At 44.2% G+C, this 7,010-nt stretch overlaps 1 non-coding gene across 1 annotated transcript; it reads right to left on the bottom strand.

Moving 5' to 3' along the window:
* Window positions 1–6,245: 6,245 nt before the first annotated feature.
* Window positions 6,246–6,317, bottom strand: TRNAT-CGU (transfer RNA threonine (anticodon CGU)). The gene has a single exon. It is a non-coding gene; the product is annotated as a tRNA-Thr (tRNA).
* Between the last annotated feature and the right edge of the window lie 693 nt (window positions 6,318–7,010).

Raw genomic sequence — 7,010 nt, 5'->3', positions numbered from 1 at the left:
GGCGTGAAACACTTGCGGGCGAGTAGCCTTGCGAGCTTGGTTCTGAGCCTCGAGCTGAAGGAGAGAGCGGACCTCGCCGAAGGAAGGGTAGGGCCGCAACATGGGGATGAAGGCCACCTGTTTCTCAAACTGCTCACCGAGGCCGACGAGAAGAGCGTTTATGAGGACGCGGTCGTCGATGTGATCACCAAGCTGCCGGAGTTCATCACTGATCAACTTGATCCGCTGGCAGAAGACGGTGACCGGAGAGTCTCCTTGGGTGATGGTGCGGAGCTCGGTGTGGAGAGCGTTGATACGGGCGTCGGAGTTGTCTTGAAACAACTGTTGAAGAGAGGCCCAAAGCTCGGCTGCGGTGGCGTCGTCGTTGGAGACAAGATTGAAGAGCTCGGTTGAGATCCGAGTATAAATCCATTGGATGATCGTGAGATCGTCCTTCACCCAACGAGGATTGGCAGGCTGCGGGACAGAGGATGGATGTATATGGTGGCGTAGACCGCAACGACCAAGGTGGATGTGGAAGAGATGGCGCCAGTGGTAGAATTGTGGGCAGCGAGATCAAGTGAGATGGGTATGAACGGCGCAACATCGGCAATTGTATCTGCTAGAGAGATTTGTGGTGGCGGAAGGGTGTATTTGGTGGTGGGTAAGAGAACTAGGGTTGGAGGAGGAAGAAGAGACGGATGGCGATCTGGCGGCATTGAACTCAGCCGCGGTAAAGAGAGGCCACGCCGGGAGAGGTGGAGGGGCCGGCGGAGAGGCCATATCGAGGAGATAACCTAGGCGACGGATACCATGAAGATTTTTGAATTCTGAATATGTATTAGGGCCTCGAAGGGCTGTTTATATAAGATACAAAACTTAAGGGCCAAGGATAGTAGAGATAGATTACAACTTAAACTACCAAATATACCAACCGAATATATACTCTAATAGTTCGCCTGGCATTTTGTTCTGAGAGTACAAGTGTGTGTGTCTGGTACTTGCCAGGCGGCAGTGAAGAGGTAATGTCAATTCCATTGGGCAGGTTAGCTACTGAAGAAATCGGAGTCGTTAAGGCCCTTTGCGGAGACAAGCAGGACCTCTAGCTTCATGCATTGAATGAATAGAGCCTGGGGTAGGTGCACCCTTTAAAAAAATAAAAAGAAGTAATTGCAAATATTGTTGAAATCAAGATTATTTTAACAACAAACTTGGTCAAGTGTTACACTCGCGTGTTTCTTTACGAAGAAATGACTTACATGGTATTGTTGGCGGAAAATTGGTTTTCTCGCTCAGATTTTTCACGGGAGTTATTCTTGGTCGAAAGTTTTGTACGAGTGCACCAGTAGGACAAGTTTGTTTGAAAATGTTTCGAATATTTATTTACTTTTTCCTAAATTGCTAAAAAAAAATCTTGAAAACTCTTTTATCAGGTTCATCTACAATCAGGTGTATCAGGGTATTTTCAAATGTTTTACAACATTGTGCAAAGGACACCCAAAAAAGAGAACAATACATCCAAATCTAGCCATCTTGCAGAGGACCCCAAACCATACGAGTTAATTACATGGAAGTATCATAATTGGGGTATTACACGCAGATTGACACTAAGTTTCCTAATTTTTACATGTTAGTACCATATTTGAGGCGGTATGTTACAAAATAGTCTAAGCCGCGTATAACAACGCATTGACGGTGTATCCGACCGTCAGAGCCCGCCCATCGGGTGCTGATGTGGCATGTTCTTTTGCAGATAAGACCCTCATTTTTTTATTTAATCGCGCATCAAGGATTCGAACCCGCACATTGCGTTCGAGGCGTATGCGCGCTAATCACTGAGCCACTGCGGCCCTTGCTTTAATTTGCAGGCACATTGTTCTTATCCTCGCCAGAAAAAAATTGATAAAATTAAAAGCGCGTGGGCACACGCGAGTGGCGAGTAGCAACCCAAGACGTGGAGTTCACAGCGCAACGCCGCTGCCACCATGCTACCGTGTCGTTTGATTTACATAGCACGTGTATAAAATTTTATACTTTCAGTATTGTCGTTTTTTTATATGTTTTTTATGTATCTCTTTTATATTTTCTCAGATCCTGGGTATTCTTCGGACCTTACATAGTGTGCATATTGTATATAGAAAAATCACACACACACACACACACACACACACACACATACGCGAAAAAAGTTATAATACGAAAAAAGTTCCTCATATATTTAATAAATGTAATGCCGCAGTTGTGGTACTTCTATGCAATTAATTGAAACCATATGCATGCAACAAGAATGCAATTGGATCCTAACGGTAGAGACCTCGCCGGAGATGCGATGGCAACCGGGTGCGGCTATGTCTCGCTACAAACGAGACAGTGTCTGCTCTCGCTTGTCTCGCTACAAACGAGACAGAGTCTGCTCTCGCTTAAGCCACCGGCAATAAATGGGCCGGCCCAGCTCATGGGAGAAAATGGACTTTTTTTACCTTTTGTATTCTTTTTATAATTTCTTTTTGTAAACACTTCCAAAAATTCTATACATATATATTACAAAATATACTTTTCATAATGTTTTGAAAAATGTTAATCATGCATTTGAATTATTTTTAATGTGTATATAAATTTTTTTGATCATGTAAACGAAAAATGTATACAAAAAATATACAATGGGCGTGAAAAATGTTGATCATATATTTAAAATTAAACAAAAGTATTTGGAAAATGTTGACCATGTATTAGAAAATGATGAAATCTTTTGATCATGTGCATGAAAATATTAATAAATATTTTTAAAATGTTGAAAATTATTTCAAGAATGCTAATCAATCATTTAAAAGTGTTGTGTATAGAAAAAATGTTGGCCATGCATTAAAAAAAGTAAATCTTCTATTTGAAAAATGTTGATAAGCAATTGAAAAATGTGAAATGTTCATAGAAAAAATGTTGACTGTGTCTTAGAAAAATGTTAATCTTCTAGTTTAATTTTTTTGGAAATAGTTTAAAGTGTTTATAGAAGAAATGTTGACCATGCGTTCAAAAATATTAATCCTGTATTTCAAAAATGTTACTAAAGTATTTGAAAAATGTTAAAAGACGTGTATACAAAAATGTTGACTATTCATTAAAACAATGTTAAATTTGTATTGGAAAATGTTAAATGTGTATTAGAAAAATGTTGTTGACATATTAAAGAATGTAGAATAAAAACGAAATAATGAAAGAACACTGAAAAAATAAAACCCAAAAAAGAAACAAAATAAACAAGAAGAAAAAATAAAATGAAAATAAAATCAATGAAGCAAATGTAAGAAGAATTAAAAAAGGAGAAGAAAAAAGAAAAGAAACATCCTGGAGGAAACAAAAACCTGGGCTCCTTTCGCCTCAACTACATCCCGCCCTATTACATGATCAGAATCCCGACCCTATCTTGGTGGCTAGCACCATTGAAATCTATCTAAGCTCGCAGCGAGAGTTCCTACGGGATCACTTAATGCAAGAAATAGCATTCGCGATGGCACCCAGGGGCGGAGCCAGCCCAGCCCGGGCCACCTTTGTACACTGTAGCAGATGTGTACAGTAAATACTGAGTTTGGGCCTCACGCCCCAGGCCTGGGCCCTGGGGGCCTGGGCCTGGATCCGCCCCTGATGGCAACCATCTCAAGCCACGTCCATGCCATCGCATGGCAAAGCAAATAGGCCTCCCATCTGGAGGTTGAGGAATGTGATCAGAAGAACATGCCGGCAAAGCCACCGGAGGCTGGCTAACCACCAATCCACACGAACAGCTCCAATGTTGTTATAATATGAGGGGGCAATTTGTGCAGTTGTGCATCAGTGGATGATTCTATAAAGTCAATGAATCTTTTCATGGAATCTATTCATTTTAGCCAGCTTGGCGCGACAACATATTCTTTTTTTTTTGAACTGTACATTCTCTACCCGGTCTGTTAGTCATTATTCGAAAATTAGGAAGGATTAGTTGTCCTTGCGTGTCTAACTGATGGCCTAGCTAGAAATATGCACCTAAATATACTCCTTTGTTAAGCTCGCTGGAAGTAGTACACACATGATGCTCAAGGATAGGGAAAATATCAGGTCATAAAAGAGCTTTGGTGCTACCATGATATATGCTCAAGCGAGTCGTTGGATCTGAGATCTAAGGGTGCCAGTCATGCTCTTGGAGTTGCGTGTAGATATCAGATCCTTGGAGGGTTTTGCTGCAAGTTGCAGGAGCTCTGCCCTTGACCGTTGGATGTTGGATCTCAGATCCAACGGCTCGCGGGATCTCATATCACGAGAAAATCTAAGCTCTCGTATTACCTGATACTCACTCTTCCAGGATAGTCGCCGTGGCTGTTCCCGACAATCAATCAGTCAACACTGTATTCCCGAGCGTGGTCCGACCTTCTTGCAGCATGTGTGTTCCTGCTTGCGTCATGGTGTGTTTCGGTTGTTTGCTTGTCGTCGTTAGAGCTGATGTGAGAGCATTAACGACGGTTTCCCGCTTCATCGAGCTCAAGCACCGGAAAATCAACTGAGGCCTCAGGAGTTGGAGGGTAGGGAGTTTGTGAGGACGGCGGAGAGGAGTGGGTGGAAGAAACATGTGATGTTGGGCAGGTGGCGTCCCATCTCCAATAGGTCGAATGCCACTCTAACGGCTCGTCATAATCCGGACTGGACAGGCGAAGGCCGATGAAAAACTTGGGCACTGGAATGGGTGAACAATTCAAATAATGCAGACCAGTGTTAAGGGCAACGTCAAGGCGCCAACGTATTTTGTCCGCACGCGTCCGTTTGGGTCGAAACGGACAGAAATCACGGCCAACGAGCCGACACAAACGAACAACCGTTTTTCGTTCGCCCGTGACCCATTTCCGACCCAATTTGGGCCAGGTTTGCGTCGACGCGAACACTGCGTGAACACACACGACGCCCGCCCTTATCCTCCTACTGGCCTACCCGTCGGTGGCACAACACCCGTTCTTCCATCCCTCCTCCACACCCGCCACCTGCGGCCACATCGCCATCGCCCCCTGCCTCCCGCTTGGACACTGCACAGGCCGCCGCCCACATCGACACACTTCCCCCGCCTTGACGCCCCATCTGATGCCCACTCTTACCGTCGTTGGTGGTCTCCTTTCTCCGCCGTCATAGCACCTCCCCGGCCAACCTACCGCCTCGATTCCGCATGCCTCATTCCACGGCAGCCTCCACTTCGACAGTCCTGCTGCCTGTGCGGGGTTCTTCACTGGCCGACTTCTCCATCACATCCGCAAGATGTTAGACGCTTTGCCCGCAAGGTACCGTGGATAGTGGAGATGAGTTCTTTTTCAACAACTTTATGTGTTCATCGAACGATGAGGAATTTGTGGTTGTGACTATGGTTTGTCAGTGACCAAATTGCTAGGTAGCGGCGCTCCGGCTTTGAATCGCAATAGAGAGACCGGTCATTGCCTACTCTTCACCAATTACTTTCAGTGCACGTCACACTCTCCAATCCCAGGCTATTCCGGCGGCGATTCCGGATGGCTAGACATCTGTTCAACCATATTTTTATTTGGTTGTAAACTACTTGATTTATAAACTATGGGCAATGTTTATATTTAATGCAAAAAATATGTAAAAATATGGCCTCGCAGACGAAATGTGTTGGCCGGTTGGGTGCACTATAACTAGCAAAACGCGAACAGGCCCGGACGCCACCCCTACGGCTGACCCAAACAGACAAAAAAGAATCAAATCCATGTCATCTGCGACGACGCGTTGGACTTGCCTAAGGTCTACGTCACCAGCTACTTCTCCAGTTGAACTTGAATACAGGAGTGACTTATGTCCCTATCACTACTGATAAATATGACTGGAATTTTTATGTCACGTTATTCATATTACTGATCAAATTGATGATTAGGACTCACTCGTGAACCAAAAAACGTGAGCACCCATCACTCTTCCCGGCCGCCGTTGTTCTACTCGTCTTCTTTTCTCCGATGCAGCTGTTTTTGGAATAGTGGGAAATTTAAGAAAATAAATGGCAAGTGTGCTAGCAAAACTTACATGCCAAAATAACTAGACATGCAAGTCTATACCATGGAATATATTGTTAATACATATTGAATTTCATGCAAACACAAACACCAACGTGGAGATGATCAGAACACAAGAATTAAGTAACAAGAATGGGAAAAATATACTACCAACATCGAGATGATAAGAACATACTAAGAATTAAGAATATAAGGAATGAAAAAGCTAGATCATAATAAATATTATTAAGCCCCCGGTGAGGATCGAACTCACGACCTTTCCCTTACGAAGGGAACGCACTACCACTATGCTACGGAGGCATTGATGATGAGAATGAAAAATGCTTTAATTCAATTAAGAACACGGTCAACGTAGTGCGGCGAGGACTTGTAGTGGAGTTTGGTTTGTGCGATGTGGGTGAAAGAACGACCACAAATAACCAAAGGCAAAACGAAGATCAGAGGTACCCAAAGCAAATGGAAGTTGAAGTGCAGTAGCAGTAGCAGTACATATACATCTTTCTGTTTAGATATTGTCCGCGTGGATCGTAGGCGTTATCTACCCTACGGCTGTGCGACACGATAGCACGGCAACATTAACGTGTACACGTTATATAGTGTGACCTAGGAGGAGGGTAGGGTGCACGTTTGGGCCCTTTGACGTTGCGCGTCGGGCTCCTTCCCGTGGTTATCCATCGGCAGGGGTACATGCGCTGAACTGAAGCAACTAATGGAGTTGGCGCCGGTAGTTCCTCGATGGATGGTGATGAACACGACTTGGCCACTGGTATCGCGTGTTAGACGATTGTCTCTAGTGGGCATCAAATCGTATTAGGGTGATGGTTGAGGTGTGCCCCACATCAGTGCAGGCGTTAGAATGCTCGATCTTGTTTGTGATGGCAGATTTGGTGTCTTAGCAAACAGCCGATGTGTGGAATTCATCTTGATCTACGATTCCAGTGCTGATCGAGGCATTCTAGCTAAACTTCTTCTTCAACAAGTCGGTGACGAAAA

This window comes from Triticum aestivum, chromosome 2D, assembly GCF_018294505.1.
Source record: "Triticum aestivum cultivar Chinese Spring chromosome 2D, IWGSC CS RefSeq v2.1, whole genome shotgun sequence".
In the NCBI taxonomy this organism is placed as follows: Eukaryota; Viridiplantae; Streptophyta; class Magnoliopsida; order Poales; family Poaceae; genus Triticum; species Triticum aestivum.
Note: the sequence above shows the minus strand (reverse complement) of the source record. Positions and strands in the feature narration are given on the sequence as shown.